This window comes from Trematomus bernacchii, unplaced genomic scaffold (assembly GCF_902827165.1).
Source record: "Trematomus bernacchii unplaced genomic scaffold, fTreBer1.1, whole genome shotgun sequence".
NCBI lineage: Eukaryota > Metazoa > Chordata > Actinopteri > Perciformes > Nototheniidae > Trematomus > Trematomus bernacchii.
Window position 1 is genome coordinate 16,940,174 of NW_022987739.1, and position 17,321 is coordinate 16,957,494.

At 40.1% G+C, this 17,321-nt stretch overlaps 1 protein-coding gene across 17 annotated transcripts in view; it reads left to right on the forward strand.

Moving 5' to 3' along the window:
- The window catches only part of lrrc7 (leucine rich repeat containing 7), a 120,154-nt gene that overhangs the window by 51,508 nt on the left and 51,325 nt on the right, over positions 1-17,321 (forward strand). The window lies entirely within an intron of this gene.

Consider the following 17,321-nt stretch of genomic DNA (forward strand, 5'->3'; position numbering starts at 1 on the left):
AGACATGCAATAGATGCCGTGTGTAAATCGAAGAGATAATACATTTTACAGCATACTGTAGGTAGACCAAATGTTTGGATATTATTATTTATTGTATTATTTATTATTAAATAAACAATAAATACATAAGAACAATTAGCTCTTTACATATATGTCAGAGTAATTACGGGGTATCATGTTTTATTTTTTTTTACCTTACTTTAGTTACCATGTGCGGTTTGTGCAAAAAGCAAGAAATGGGAAATATGTGGACACAGTCAGGAGTTTGCAGAATTTGTATTATAGTGATGTTTATGTCATTGCCAATATTTGCAGATCAGTCTGAAATAAGTATCCAAGGTGAAACATATTGATACGATAAAAAGCAGATTGTACATCAAGAGGAATTTTAGCTAATGAGCAATTGGCAACTCATATTTAGACACCACGTCAATACAAGGCAACACATTGATCTGACCTCCTGGTGGCTGTGGATGTGCTGATTGGGTTCAGGAAGCCTCCCAACAGGAGCCCACTCAGCAGGCGAGCAGCACTCTGCACCATGCTTTGAGCTCTGGCTGTGCACTAAACATCTATGATGTCCATCACAAAACAAGGGTCCTCTGCATTTGAGCAACCATAACAACTACAATATGCAATCATAACAGTGGCAGCACTTATGTTGCATTTATATAGCTCCTTTCTGCCTTACTGAACACATTGCTTTACAATTTGGCTCTCATGCACCATTTGACACGCACATTCATTTGCGGCTAGAGAATGTCGTCCACATGATTTGGATTTCTCAAGAACCATTTATATGGAATTCATGTTTAGCCTCTGGACTGCCATCTTACATTCTCTCTCTTCCAACAGGTACAGTCGCTTGTAGTGCTAGGATAAGTTATGGCAAGAAAAATCCCTTAGACCTGTGGTGGGAATTAAAACAATGTAGCTGTAGTTCTAAAGCTTCAATGACACTGTGATTATCCCTTTTGATAGATGGCACCTTTACTTTTTGGATTCATATTTCATTTTTGGAAACTAAAGTCTCGGTCAAGAGGAGGATGGAGAGGAGGAGGGACACATTTGTCCCGGGCATAAGGCCAAACACTTTGGCAGCAGGGACAGTTGCTGATAATGTCTGTGATGTTTCTGCAAACTGACTCTCAAACACGCATCTGATCACCTGAAAGTGTTACTGCTGCGATGGCTGGTTGGATCCGAAGACCTTATTAAAGGTGACACTAAAAGCTCCACAGATCTTACACATGAGGACCGTTTGTCTGTCATTATGAGCACTTCCAAGCCTGTGCAAACAGTTGTTTAATGTCTTCTCTATAGGATCTTTGTGGAATCTGATAAATGAATAGGATAATCTCTCCTCAGGGATGGAAATTGCGAGCATTCACATCATCAAACAAGACAGTTGTGTGGTTGCAGAAATGAACATGTGAGAATCAAAATGTATTGTGCATTGGAAAAATAAGTGTACTCATTCACTATAGGTCTGATTATCTTCAATGGCATACTTTGGCTGATGTGAGATTTAACTTTTTGTTGAGTTAATGGGCACTTCTTATTTGTTAAGTGCCAAAATGTGAGCTACTGAAAAATCCAGTCGGAAACATCTCCGATTGACGTTATTGCTCCAAATTAGAGAATAGTTATTATGCTCTGAGAACTGCAATATTATATGGATTAAAGGGAGACACTAGGTTGCATCATGAGAAAGGTATATTATTTCGCAAGTCAGAATATCTTAATTTATTTGACTATTATTTGACTTGATTATCTTTCATGTACCTCCCCTGCTGTCCAACATACTCTAAATATTTTGTGCCAGTGCATATTATTTCTATATCAAAATGTCACATTGTTTTTTTTTGTTTGATTTAAGCATAAATCATTAATGAACATAGCCATACATGTATATTTGTACATGGTTGCAGTTTAAAACTCTTTTAAAACAATCTTAAAGTGACATTGAGCTATTTTTGTCCACAGAAAAAAGAACTTTTTTTCTCAAAGGGATAGATGAAGGCATGGCAACAGTCTCAGGGACAGTGTGTGTGTTTGTGTGTTTGTTTGTTTGTGTGTGTGTGAGTGAGAGATGCAAAAGACGAGTGTCATTCTTTTCATCTTTCTCACACACTTGCACATACCCGCGCGCAACTTTACAACACAGGGGCACGCACAATCTTGCGCACGCGCGAACGCACCTACTCTAGTGTCCTCGTTCCATCTTTATCCATCTCTCTCTCGCTCTCTCTACGGCGCTCATGCAGTATGTGCTTCCCTGCTCGGTAATGAAGAAGAAGGGCACCGCCACCGCTCCTCTCGGTCACGGATCCGTTCCTCCCGTGTGCTTTTCATAACCGCACACTGACCTTTTTTTCCTCCCCGGTGTGCCCGCATCTTGGCTTTGCTTTCTGTTTCTTTTTTTCACATGGAGGCGGAGCAAGGCAATCTTGTAGAGAAACCTTCCGAGGAGATCTGAGTGAAAACGGTGTGTTGGATTTAAACCCTGACCGAATGATAACGATATGAGTCTCCCTACCGGAGTGCTTGCTGTGCTCACCTCCTCCGTTTTCTCGTCCCGGGGGTCCTGAGGATGCGGCCGGTAGCGCAGGCACCTGTCCTGGTTTCACACCGGCTCGGTTCGTCCCGGTAGACTGATCGCTGTCCGGTGCTGTGGTGTTCAAAGGGAACTCCTGAGTGATTTAAAAAAAAAGAACCGGATCCGCCACCAGCAGGCTGCCAGATGGATAACTACTCTACTTTACAACGTAAGGCAACATGGGTTGACACATACCTGCTGCAGTGCTTGTCATTCAGTGTGTTAATGACCGCTTAATGAATAATCCCATTGATATCGATAAGGACTTCATAGTCTTGACATTAATGCACACAATGCCATTTTTATATCCAACATGTCCTATATGTCTGCTGTCGTACATTTTCTACATATAATTCACATGCATCTCATGATTTTCTCATGGCTATAAATGTTTAATAAGGATACTATCATGCGACAAATAATGGCATTACCTAATACGTGCAACAACGCCTAGCACTGTCTACAGCATATAGACGTTTCCCCACTTATATCTCTATCACAATTGTCTCTTCATCCTTTCATAGAGCCTCATCTTCAGGCCTTTCAAGATGAGCTAATGAAACAGCCATGACTGCAGGGTAGAGGGGGGGGGGGGGGGGGGGGGGAGGGATGATGTGTGTGTGTGTGAGAAAATGATATATGATGCAGTGTCATATACTCTCCTGTCTTGACATATTGCCCCCAGCAGTATTGCCATGATAGCTTTATGCTCTCATATAAGATATTATCACACACACACGCAGACACACACACACACACACACACACACCTGTTAAATCGTGCAGCCTGAGGTATTGCAGCTTATTAGCCTATCTGGCCCATTATTTAGCTGTATCAGTCACGCTTGTAATGACAAAGGCTTGTTAACCATCCGGCTAAATGCTTTATTACCGCTGTTATACACCTGTACAAGGTTAGAGGGTTTAATTGTCAGGATCGTAATGTTTTGTGGTTATGTGCTGTGATTTCTCTTGTCCTATTACTAAACAGCACACATACTGAATGTCTTTCTGACTTGTAGCCAGGGCACTCCGGGCAGCTACATGCAAAAAAGGGCTTCTTTTAATCAAAGGGAATATTTAATTGCGATCTTCAATGCAACATATTTCAAAGGTTCTCTGTCTGTGCTGCCTCTAAGATGAGTTCTATTAATACATTTTAATTTCATCTGGGCTTTGCGGTCACTTCTATTAGCCTTATTTTGTATCATTTTTACAGGCCATGCTCTGTTTTCAGTATTGGTCTCTTTCTTTGGTTTCATGTAGCAGTGTAACGTTGCTGCCTTCTTGGCCAGGTCAGCATTGTAAATGAGATTTTATCTCAATGCTTTTTATCTGGTTAAATTAAGGTTAAATACAAAAATAAAATGAAAAGTCATAGGTTGTGGTCTACACAACATATTTACTAATCTCCTTATTCTACAACATGTATGGATTCAGTTAAAGTATGGTTGGCTTATAGATGTGGCAGACTTGGTAGTTTATTTTTGGAGACTTTAAACTGATTGTTAAGATTGTGCCCTACAGTAATATCATCAACAAAAATAATACATTACCTGGAAGAATGTACTCTTATGGGAATGTTTTTTATATTTATTTTCTTATGTCTTGTAATTGCACTGTTCAGGAACCTGCAAACTAAGTTCATACATTACATAACTACACCGTAGTTGTTTAGATGTTATGACAATAAACCTTTGAATCTTGTATCTATAATCTTAATTTCACCATGTACATTCACACAATGTCCGCACTACAGTTTTGAAGTAGTTTATGTAGGTATTTCCATTTTCACATGGCTAGATCCCAACAGATTTACAGGTATGTTTTACCTTTACTCTTTTACATTTACCCAACATCTGTGGGTTAAACCCCCCTCTTATCAAATCATATAAGTCTGAAATTGAGTCCCTAAAGTTGATTTCTTTGTGTGTGTGGTATTTCAACCTTCAACACAAATCAACTTGAGGCAAAAGTCTTGTGAATTTTAGTGCTGCTTTCACTTTAATTCATTCCTTAAACATATTTGAAATATGTTAGCATTTAAGTATCCAGCTGTGTCTTCCTCCACTGCTCAGAGCTGGTTTTAGGTGTCTGTGGTTGCTTTTCTTCCAGCTGTTAGTTGATGGGTTAGTCCATTGATTGGTCTGTTGATTAACAGAAATGGTTTGATCATCGATAAATCCGTAATTTAATTTTTTTGGGCAAATATTGCCAAACATTCTCCAGTACAAGTGTTACATGTAAATGTGCGAATTGATGGGATATTAAAGTGAATATCTTTGGCTTGCACACTGAATTGGACAATTCTGAAGATGCCACCGTGGACTGTATATGATATTATGTTATGACATTGTATGAACCAAACGCATATGTCTGAATCTTTATGGTTTTTCCTCTTATTGTAAGTCGCTTTGGATAAAAGTGTCAGCTAAATGATATGTAATGTAATATCTAACCACATGTGAAAATGGGCAAATTAACAAATAATAAAAAAACATAGTTAAATGGAGCCCCAATTTAACATTGCATTTATCGTTGAAATGGTTATATCTTGTGTTTTCTCTCATTATTAGTTCCTTATAATGAGAAATAAAATCAGAAAGATTAAGAAAGAGAAGCAGTGTCCATATTCGAGATGGAAGTTATGTTTAAAGTTTTAATAATCACAAACCCTTTCATCCGCAAATTGTGCCCAGTTTAGTCCCCAGTGTAGGTCCTTTTATGTCAGTGTAAATTGCAGCAAGCGCCTCTAGTGTTGAGTGTAATGTAAGAGGCTTCAGATCGGAGACACGATAAACGCATTAACATTGCCTCTTCAAAGAGCAACTTGCATGCAGCCAGAGGAGGACGGCTCTCTCTCTGCTGCTCCACTACAGCTCTGACAGGACACTGCTGCTCCGCTGCTGCTGATGCTGCTGGTTGCCTAGTGACTGTATCCATGGAACCGGCTCCCGTCGTTATGGTGACGGGCCAAGGGTAAGACTTCCCTGTGAGGGTAGGGGGACAGAGATACTGGTGTGTGTATGTGTGTGTGTTATGATGAATTGCAATGTTTTTCAGGGGTTATGATGATTGTGGAGGCTATGACTTTGATTTATTGGTGTTGTCAGTTGTGTTGATGCCACAAATCGTGCTAGAGAAAGTGATGAGTCTCGTTGAGTTAACTGAGTCTAGATATTGGAACTTCTTGAATGTCAGTGCCACAAGGACTTACTAGCGATTTCTTTGCAAGAATATGACCAAAAAATGCTTCCAAGACGGGGCGAACTAAACCGGGATGTGTTTAGGATATTTTTACAAAATGTGGATTGTTTGGCACAAACTGTGCTGCCTATGGATGGACAGTTGAGAAGAATAGCTGCAGGCTAGAGCTGCAACACATACATTAATCTGCAACTTGTTTCTTATAATAAAACATAATCATTTCTTAAGCAAAAATGTATAGAAAATGTAGATTCTCTTGTTCTTCATCATAAACTCAATATATGTGTGTCTTTGACTGGTGGCTGTACAAAATAATTGGTTTTTAAGGCATACATTTTGAAACCTTTTTCATCATATTTTCGCTCAACAGTTAATCAAATGATTGAGGAAGAAATGCACAGATAACTCAGTTAAAACATATATATTTTCACAGACAATAACATCCTTAGTTTAAATGTTTTTAAATGTATTTAATGTAGTCATAAATCCTGATTTCAGGCCTACAGGAATCACATTTTCTCCCATTTGGGGTTATGGAGTCTGACTTGAAGCAGTGTGTCTTGTTTGAGCAGACACTACACGCTAACAATGTCAGGCAATGTTGCTGCATTTTCTTACAACTTCCAAATCCATGTTAGGAAACCTTGGCAGGATTTTCGAGAAGCATAGAGGAGGGAGGGAGGGAGGAGGAACAGACAGAAACATTATCCTCTTGGCCACGGCACGTACTGTACTGTAGGCTCACACAGGCTCCATGAAACTGTTCCAAACTGGTCTCTCACAGGATAAATGTATCTCATCCGTTTGGTTCATTTAGCTGGTTTAATGTGATTTTGTTCCTTCACTGCGAGCACAGATTCATGTGGGAGCATCCGCTCTGTCCCTTCTCCAGCCTCGGTGACAGTGTTGCCATGGTTGCATCAGGCACATTGTTCTCTCCGGGGTGACATAATTCTTTGGCTCCAATAAGAGATCATGGATGCTGTTCCTATAGGCCTTAAGTCTAACAAGAAAATGTATCTCTGTGTGAAATATTTAACTTCATCCAATGCTTACAGTTCTATTTTCGCCTGGGATGGTCCTCCTATAGTACATTATGCATTCCTTTAGGTAAAACTAGTCAGGTTTCTGTGGCGTGAAGCGGTCATAGTTCTGATTTGTGTGCTTTTGTAGAAAGAGAACAACTTGTCCAGGCAAAATACAAATATAGGTTGACATTAAGGCTTAAGGAGACTTAAGGATGAGCATTAACATAAGTAATAAGGACATAAATGACTTGTTTCAAATGCCTGTCATCAGTGCAAAGGGGGTGTTGTTTGTTTGGACATTGATCTCTTTTGATAATAGTTTAAGTGATTTAAAGTGCAATAATGTTGGTTTTATGGCATTGAAAATTGAATTAAATGTTGGTTTGGACTGCTGGTCAAGACATTATGGAATCTTCACCTTGTGCTCTGGGAAAAGGTGACAACCTTTTTTCTGACTCTAAAACCCAATTGATTAATTAAATAATCACGGAGAAAATGGGTATAGATTTGTCAACAAACAAAATAAGTGTTTGTTACATCCCTTCTTCAACTGTATTTTGAGACATTTTGGTGGATGATTTGTTCTGTTTATTTGTTGGTTTTATAAAAGACATTTAAAGTTGTTTCATTGACACCTTTGAACATCTTGTAATGTTTTTACAATCTATATTCTCGGTCTGATTAATCTATAGCAACACAATCTACAACACAAAAAGGAAAATGAAAGTAATTATTAGTTGCACCCCTATTTTCTTTTTTAAATTCCCGTTGCGGCAGGCCAAGTGACTCCCCAGGCTTCACTTTAAGATCTGGTGTCCTCAGCTGTGGCTCACCAGGCATCTCTCGTATGATACAGTGACGGGACAGGACACAGAGCTCCTGGTATTTCTCTGTCTCAACAAAAAATCTCCCCTCATCTATTCTGACACCTACAAGAGCATCAGCCATGATGACCTGTCTCTGCCAAGGAGGAAGTCAAACCAGGATATTGCAGATAGAGAATGCAAACTATAGTTGGCGGTGCATTCTGGGACAATGCAGCTTCTCAGGGGTGATAGTGTTGAGGCGTCATGGCCACATATGATCCTTACTGTTGGTTCTCGGAGGACAACACACATTTAAAGGTGGCAGTCTACATGTATGTGGATTGTGGACACATTAACAGTTTGGCAGAAGTCTTAGGAAACCATGCAGTGGTAAACAACATGGCAGGACTGTAACAAGGTGTTTCACACAATAGGCTCAGTGTGTGTGTGTGTGTGTGTGTGTGTGTGTGTGTGTGTGTGTGTGTGTGTGTGTGTGTGTGTGTGTGTGTGTGTGTGTGTGTGTGTGTGTGTGTGTGTGTGTGTGTGTGTGTGTGTGTGTGTGTGTGTGTGTGTGTGTGTGTGTGTGTGTGTGTGTGTGCGTGCACGTGCGTGCGTGCGTGCGAGTGTCTGTGTGTGCAAAGCTGAGTCTTTCACACTTGTCCAATGTATCACACAGTGTGACCCAGTGTTTCTGCTGATTCTGCGAGGTGTGTGTGTGTGTGTGTGTGTGTGTGTGTGTGTGTGTGTGTGTGTGTGTGTGTGTGTGTGTGTGTGTGTGTGTGTGTGTGTGTGTGTGTGTGTGTGTGGTTTTTTATCTTCCTCCATGCTGTCTCTTTGTTTCTTTCCTGTTCAGTTTCAACCTGATAGTATCTGGCCAAGGACAAGTTTCTTATTTTGACCCATGATGACTCCAATTTAATTCCTCAAATTTCTCAACCCCTTCCATTAGAGAAGTCAAGTAGTTATGTAAATCTAAGGAGGACATTTCTCACCTTGCCTTATTTCAGCTTTCTGTTCAATACAATCTGTGTCTTTAAGCAAAACTGATAGTAAAATGATGTAAATTGAGGCAGTTTTTAAATCCTAGGTTTTTGTGGAAAGTGATTTTTTTTACAGCAGATAAATACTGAAGCTGTAACGTCCTATTAGTAAATTCCTTTTAGGAAACAGGTATGCGTTTTAACATTGAAGATCTAACATCGATTTTTAACAAAAAGCTTTTCTGCTAAAACAAAACAAAAACCCTTGAAAGATTAGATTTTTGGCCAAATCTATACTTTTATAGAAATGTTTCGCGTTAAGCTAGAAACTAGAACATTATAACATAATGAGGCATCTTGTGAAAAAAATGTCCAAGGGTAACATCTCAGCTGGCAGGATGCCTTTTCAGATGCTTTCAATTATTTAAAAACGACTAATACTTCTGATGTACGTATGACATGAATTCATCCAGTAATTCCAGGAAATGGGATCCCAGTTCCAGGAATGACTTTCTCCCAGAGGACAGCAGGAGGAGGACGGTCTCCCTGCATCCTGTGCTGGTTGGTCCACGTGTTGCCGTGGGTGACCCAGTCTCCTTTTAGATTGACAAAGGCCCGGGCAGCCTCTGGTCTGAGGTCTTAGTTAGACAACTCCGAGTACATCAACATGTTTGAATGTGAGTGAGAGGGTGACAGAGAACAACCCTTAGGCTTCTGTTAGCGTCTTTCACATCCTCTCATCCGTCCCAAATTCACAGCTTTTATCATGGAGGTAATTTAAAATTATTGAGTCTATAAATAATGGGGATTGCATTGAAGCAAAAAATAACCACAGCCTCCATTAATGAAAGAACTAGGATGAGATAAAAACAGAAACTTAGGAACGTGTGTGATTGCAATATGCGTGAATTATCGCCGGAATCATGAGGAACTTTTAAAGACCAGAGTGAGACTGAAAGGCGGAGAAGAAGAATGGGTTGAGAGCAGGATAGTAATCTCTGTAAATCGACAGCATCTGCCTTCCGTCCTGCGCTGTCTGTCTCGGCTCGGCTATCATTGGCTATCAGACAGGAAGAGACTGAGAGATGGCTTCTCTCTGGATGTACCGGGGTTCGCTGCTCTTTGGCATTTGATCAACTCAATACAATCTTTCCTATGTAATCACCACGTCTTCATGTGTATACGTTCTTCTTTAGAGGAGAAGTCTGGCCATTTTTCAACAAATCAAATGACAATACCCAAACCAACATTACAACAATCTGTCTCTCCAAACTTTTCCATATCAGCACCATCCCTTCCTCCTGAAAATGCTATCTGCATCAAAATATACCTAAACTACAGTATCAAAATATAAGGACCATTTCAGAATATTCCAATATTATGTTAGATTAAAATGATGCATTAATGTGTTCATCACTTTATTGTTGATGCAGCTGATAAATATGGGGCTATTTTTATCTATCACTGATTATTCTAAGTACAGCTTTCAACATGCAGTACATGTAGTGGAGTACAAGTATAAAGTACAAATAAAATGAAAACACTTGAATAAAGTCCCTCAACATTTTACTTCACAACAGTACTTGTGCACATGTTCTTCGGGGACTATTTTCAGCTGCAGATTTGGTGCAATGACAATATTTCTGACAGCTGTCTGGCGTATGTGGGAGCAACTCAAAATAAACTACTGTGTGTGTGTGTGTGTGTGTGTGTGTGTGTGTGTGTGTGTGTGTGTGTGTGTGTGTGTGTGTGTGTGTGTGTGTGTGTGTGTGTGTGTGTGTGTGTGTGTGTGTGTGTGTGTGTGTGTGTGTGTGTGTGTGTGTGTTCTGGTTAATGAAGGAACATGTCACCCAGTGTAACATTGTGGCTCATTGAGGTGTGTTTAGTTGTAATCTCTCGCAAAGCAGATGATATATTTACAATTGAGATTTTGGCTAGCCAACAGTGGAAGTCCACCACTGCTGTGTGCATGACAAGGAGCGAGATTAGGGTCATCTACTTTTGCCCGAACCGAGCTGAACCTACCATAATCAAAAGAGGAAATGGTTACTTTATTTTCCACACCTTCATTATAGTAGCAGTAAGTAATGAATGCTTTGACAGCAAGTAAAGACAAAATAAAAAAAATAAAAGCCCCACCTTAAAGGGGACCTATCATGCAAAATGCACTTTTGCACGTCTTTTATACATGAATATGTGTCCCCGGTGTTCCAGGGAACTCACCAAGTGTCAGAAAACACAACCCTTTCTATTTTCCTCCATACCCAAATCTCTAAAAAAAGGGGCTGCAACGGATCTGATAAAAACTGATCCAGATTTGAACACTGTCCTGACGTCAGGACGGTGGCGCTACGGCTATTGGGCCAACTCCACCAATCAGGAGGAGACCGCTATGGCCATTGCCGTTCGAAAGCACTGGAGACGCTGTAGTACATATGCCAGGCCAGTAGATGGTGCTGTTCTCACTGAATCTGCCCCTGCACAAACAGAGCTATAAATTGTCAAATTGAGCGAAATGAGGCATGGCTAAAATGCATGATCTGTTTGGTATAAAAAAAGTATAAATATGCCTTATATAGGTATGGTCCTACACTATATTATTCAAATATAGCATGATAGGTCCACTTTAAAGCAACCAGTAGTAATGCACTTATTTCATAGTATGAATTTCCACTTGTCATAACAGGCACTACAGTAACATGAATAATGGAAGACATTGTTACATTTATCAGTCCCAGTTGGGATTTATTCTTTGTCAAGTCAACATTTCTGCTAGAAAATGTTCTTCCGTGGGGGCTTTTATGCATGTCAAAAAGGTTTAGATTCTTATATTACATAAAAGGAGCTATTGCTCTTGAATGATACATGACATTTTAATATATTTGGTACGACTTGCTACTGTTTGGCTTTGTTTATAAGCGTTGCATATCAACAAATGTCCCATAGAGCTAAGTACAACCAGTCAGTACTGGAATATTTCAAACAATATGACATGCATAAAGCTTACTATGACAAAGTGCTGTAAGACAAAAACACATCTTATTTTCTCTCAGTAAACAGTATTTGATTGATGCTTCATTGAATGATTTTCTTGCAATCATGAGTTCATCTCTGGGATGAGATGTGGTGCAGTCATTTACTTTGACAGTGCTTTTTCTTTACATTGAGAGCAAAGACCCTAGGCTCACTGTAGTCAACCATGTGTGGAGAATGTTAATAGACCTCTCCATAACACGTGAGATCTCCGACCAGTGTGTGTGTACTAAACTGTGTTGTGTGTGTATGTTGTGTATGTGACAGGGCTAGAGAGGGATTTTCCAGGCACAACACGCCGTTTTCCACCTCTGAAAATCTTTCACTTTGATCACTTTCCCCATCCCTGTGTGTGTGTATGTTTGTGTTTGTGTGTGAGTGTGTGTGTGTCAATGTGTGTCCATGCGTTTCCATGTGTGTCTCTTTTTCTCTATCTATCAGTTTATGTAGGCCAGCTCCCACAGGTCTTACGGGCTCTATAGGTGTCCTGTGCACTGCCTGCATGGCAGCTCTTGCATGGCGTTCTGCTGCCTCCAACAAGCAGTCTGCAGCGCTCATTTGCAATTCAATTATGGCTGCTGACATGTGACCCGACAGTGGATATTTTTCAGTGAGTGATCTGATGCATTTTGATGTTATTCTTCCCTTTAGAATAAAACTAAAGCAAACACAGAACCGTGGTTAACCTTTTTGATTTGTGGACCCTTAAAATGAAGCAGCACCAAAGCTAGATATTTATTTGTTGTGCTTTAGAGGGATTTTCCCCTCTAACCTCCATAATGGATTCATTTAGAATATAAAGGGTTTCCATTAGTCATATCAACAAGCCTCAGGATCATTTTGTGACACATTTAAGGGGTCCCAAACACCAGGTTAGGATATATTTGCACATTTTATAATTTGTACAAAATGTATGTTTTTATGTGTTGTAGCCGAGGTATTCATATGCAGTATGTTAAATATGTTCAATGACACTGATGACATAGAACATAGATTATAGATGAATGGACATACAAATAGATTTATGAGTATAACAGATTGAGAGCTTGAACTGGTCATATTTGACCACAAAAGCATACTGCTTAAAGTCTCATCAGACAAACTGTGATGATGGAGAAGTCTGCACCACAGATAAGGACGTTTTAACAGAGAGAAGAAGACAGAGAAGCAGGGAGAGGTGGGGAGAGGGGAAGTGATACATAGCAAGTACAGATTGTGTGAGGCAGTCGTGGCAATGACGTTTTCCTTATGTATACAAAAATGATTGCAGCCTTAGTGTGAAGGTTCAGAATTGAAGTTAAATGATCCTGCAGTAACAAATGTTTGATTCATCATTAGTTTGAAAGAGTGTTCTCCAAGGACAATACATTATTTATATTCCTTCTAAAGCGCATTGAATCGTGATGTTGAAGTTTTGACGGTGCCCAGGTATGTGGGAGGGAAGAGTTTCACCCTTGACTGACTGCCCTGAATTTGCCTTGTGATGCCCACGTCGCCGTGGTGATGGCATCGTGTTAAAACATTTAGCTGGGCGCATTTGTGTCGTGACTAGTGGGCTTAACACCAGGGTGTTGTCATGGAGCTGCCTCCTCGCTCTGACTTTTCTCCTACTGCGTCTCTCTCCGTCCAGACAGGCAGGGTGTCTGCGGTCTGTTGGTACGGATCACAACTGACGGGGACTGGTGCTGATTTGGTGGTGAAAAGATAACTCTGATGGATGCAATGTACAGATGATGATGCATCATCTCCCCTGCTTCTCAGCGTTCATCAGAATCGGACAAGTGGTGCAGCTGTGAATGCCCTTCAGGTTAATCCGTTGTTATTGCTGGAGGGGTAAAGATGTGACTCTACTTGCAGTGCAGTGTCCCTTCTAAAGCATATCATTCCTGTCCGTGTCTTTACATGTGCAGAACATGTGCCAGACAGATTTGTATCTGTTGTTTATTGTTTGTCAAGTTAGCCTACAGCCCATATATCTAATTCCCTCACGTAAGAATATTATATCGTCTCAATTCAGGCAGCTGCCATATGAGACAATATCATATGCCCATTTAATTCAATCAGCATACAAATCTAGTACATTTTCCTTGATTTAACTTGATGATTTATATGAAAAAACACCTTTTTTTATTTAAAAAAGTATACAAATAAACCTCCTCTTGTTAACTATGATGAGCCACATGAGTCACAGGTGAATACACAGTTCCATATCAATCATTGTTAAGCCTCTTATATATATATCTGCATCCGTAATGGGTTCAAATGAGAAGCCAGAGGTCAAAGGCCTTCCTGTATCATTAAGATCATTATGGCATGTTTGTCATGAATGGAGCACTTGAAGGTTGATCAGAATACTTTATAGAGTTCACCTCAAGTAGGTTGGCTACCTCACATTTGTGAAGGATACATTTTAATCTCAAGGACACTATTACCCTGTAAAATGACTACCAGAGTGTGGGAAAAGAGTTTTGGTCAAAAGTGCAACACACACATGACTAAACATGTGTCGCTCATCAACTTGACAGGATATGTCATTGTTCTAGTAATTTTCTTTATTTTCCTTTTAAGTATTCTTTCAGGCATTTTTGCCTTTATTTCATAGTAGAGGTACAGAAATGACAGTATATGTTTGGAGAGAGGAGAAATGACATGCAACAAAGGTTCCTGACTGGTGTCCAGATGATGTGATTAAATGGTCAGCATCTCAAACCCTTAAGCCACGAGGACAGTCCCTTCATTCTGCTATTTCCCATCAATACTCCAGAAAAGCAGACATTTTCTGACATTTGCCTTGGATCAGCACAGTACTATACTTTTACTACTTATGTCCACACAATGTTTAGTATGTGCTTTGGCTATCAAGTGATGCAATACTGCTGGTATGCTGGTAACTCTGATATTTGTGTACAAAATCAAGTTCACTGAAAATGATGTAAAGTCCACAACCTGGCACCTCTGATCTGGACATGCATATTTTACCTCAATCATTGTACACCTTCACTTGGATGCAATGAGTTTACATTCAGGCCACAGAATTACAAAATGTTAGGCAGTGGGTGTGGAAATGATTTCCATTCCCAGTCCATTTTCCTCACCTGAGGGACTGGTGCAGCAGCGCTGTCAAAATGGTGCTCTTAGCCAGGGCTTTTTAATTAGTGTTTTATGGTAATTTGGGGCAATTGAGTCCCCGGTTACCTTGGCAACTGCTCACAGTGCAATTTCCACGGACTGTTAAGGAAAGCTTTAGGGATAACAACTTACTAAAGGGTGTTTATGCAAATGGAGTCTGTCGTGCAGTGTGAGAAAAACATCTGAAAAAACCCTGCACACTGTACAGCCGCGTTCATTTTAGGAGAGACTGGTGTAACCTTGACGTGGCTGGTTCGATTCCCGCAGTAGACGGTGTGATTCAGTGACCTTATATTAACCTGACCTGCCTGCGTAAGGACACGGGCATAAGCAGAAATCTGAAAGATATCGATGCTGGGATGAAAAGCCAGGGTTTATTATCTGTTTTTAGTCAGAGAGGGGAGGAATATGAAGGGAGGAGAGGATAACGGGGAGACAGAGGAAGCAGCAGGTGATAGATGGAGCGGACGCATGAATAGAGATCCAGACAGTCATGCACAGCAATCAGCTGGCAGTAAAAAAGAGAAATTGACTCCTGGCCAGAGCGAGAGAAAGGGAGGGATGACAGAAAGATAGAGAGGTTGTTCCAAATAGCAGCAGGTCTCTCAGTGTGTACACAGAGAGTTTTCAGGTGAAGGTGAACCGTTCTCTTGCAATCAGGACGCTCTGTCTTCATCACGCTGTGTAATGGGGGCTGAATAAAACCACAGCTTACCTGATTGTTCTAGGGTTAAGCCTTGGTTTGAGGATTTTAAGATCAAACTATGTTAAGTTTAGGTTAAAGGTGGGGTAGGTAAGTTTGAGAAACCGGCTCGAGATACAATTTTTGTTATATTCCATGGAATGCTCTTAACATACCGATAGCAATTAATATCTTAAGTGCTTTGACAAAAAATCCATTAAAAAATGTCATCTGTGGAAGCCGTAAAACTGTAAAAAGCACGACCAATCATTTTAGCCGACCCGGCTAAAATAACTGGATGGCCTACCTGCCTGTCAGCCTTCCATCTGTGCACAAACTTATCTCGTGCCCTCATTGGTCATGTGTGCGTTCGTGTGTGTTGGAGGAGGGGCTCTGTAAGGAAGTGGCAGATTTTTTCCGGCTGTGTATTTTCAAATTCTAGCGCACTTGAGCTGGTTTCTCAAAAATTACCTACCCCACCTTTAAGGGTCCATAAAGAGTGATTGCCCTATACTGCAGTCAGATCTATGAAGCTTTATAAAGTCTTCCAGCTCATTGTTTATGAACCACGAAACGCCAGGCTGAGGAACATTTTGATTTATAAACTTGAGACACATTTTACAAGAAAAGTGAATGTTAACAGGTTCCCTTAATGTATTATCTTTAATTCTGTCATTGTATGTTGTGATAAGTAAAGTGTGACTCCTGGGCTCTGACAGCATACGTGAAAATTATTCCTAAAGTGACACATGAAACATATCCGACAGAACCAAGCCTTCCTGGTATTTGGTATGTTGCACTTCATGGACAGAGGGTTCATTACGCAGTCTTCAAGATGTTAAATTAAAAGAACCTAAAACTTTTTTTACAAGTGTCACTCTGTTTATAGAATTATCTATGAATAGTTTAACGCTTCTAGGTCAAGCTGTAAGACATGACAAGTTGTGTGCGTGTGTGTGTGTGTGTGTGTGTGTGTGTGTCTCTTCTTTCTGCTTTTCTTTCCTTTGGGCTCTGTGTGTTTGACTAGCTGCAGGGACACCAGCATGGCAAGGTGACCTTAAATACCTAACTGATACATGATGATAAGAGACAGCATGGAGGAAGATAAAACCACACACACACACACACACACACACACACACACACACACACACACACACACACACACACACACACACACACACACACACACACACGCACACACGCACACACACACACACACACACGCACACAAAATATGATGTATTGTTTTCAGCTTTATTATCTTGAATATCCGTCTCAGTAACAGCTAAACATTTGGCGATCGGCACATCCGTCTACAAACAGTCAAACAAGCGAGTTCCTGGTTTGATTTCCAGCCCCGACATGCGTGTAACCAATGTCACATTTCTGACAGAGTTCTGCACTGGCAGATAGAGAAAGTTAATTCTGTGTACAGAACAAATCTGTATTATCTCTAAATGTAGATGCCCTTTATTTCCTGAATCTGTATACTTAATGTCTGACAGTTTGTCCTACTTTGGACATAACAGACAGATACATTAGAGTATAGAGTAAATATGTTTATCTTACTATTTACCATAGGGGTCACATTGAATGAATAAATGTTTACATTCTAAACATCTTTTAAGCGTTTGCATTTTTTTTCAGTATTTTTTTTAATAACCACCCAAGCCACAACTACTCAAGCTGGTGAGCTGGCACAACGTGTGGTACATGTACGCCTTATAATCAACAATCTATTTCAGTTACATAGTAACATTTTCCAACTTTAATAAAAAAAAGTAATATATCTAATATTAATATTTAAATTTGAAACATGACAACACGTTTATTTTGTAAAACAGACCTTAAGATG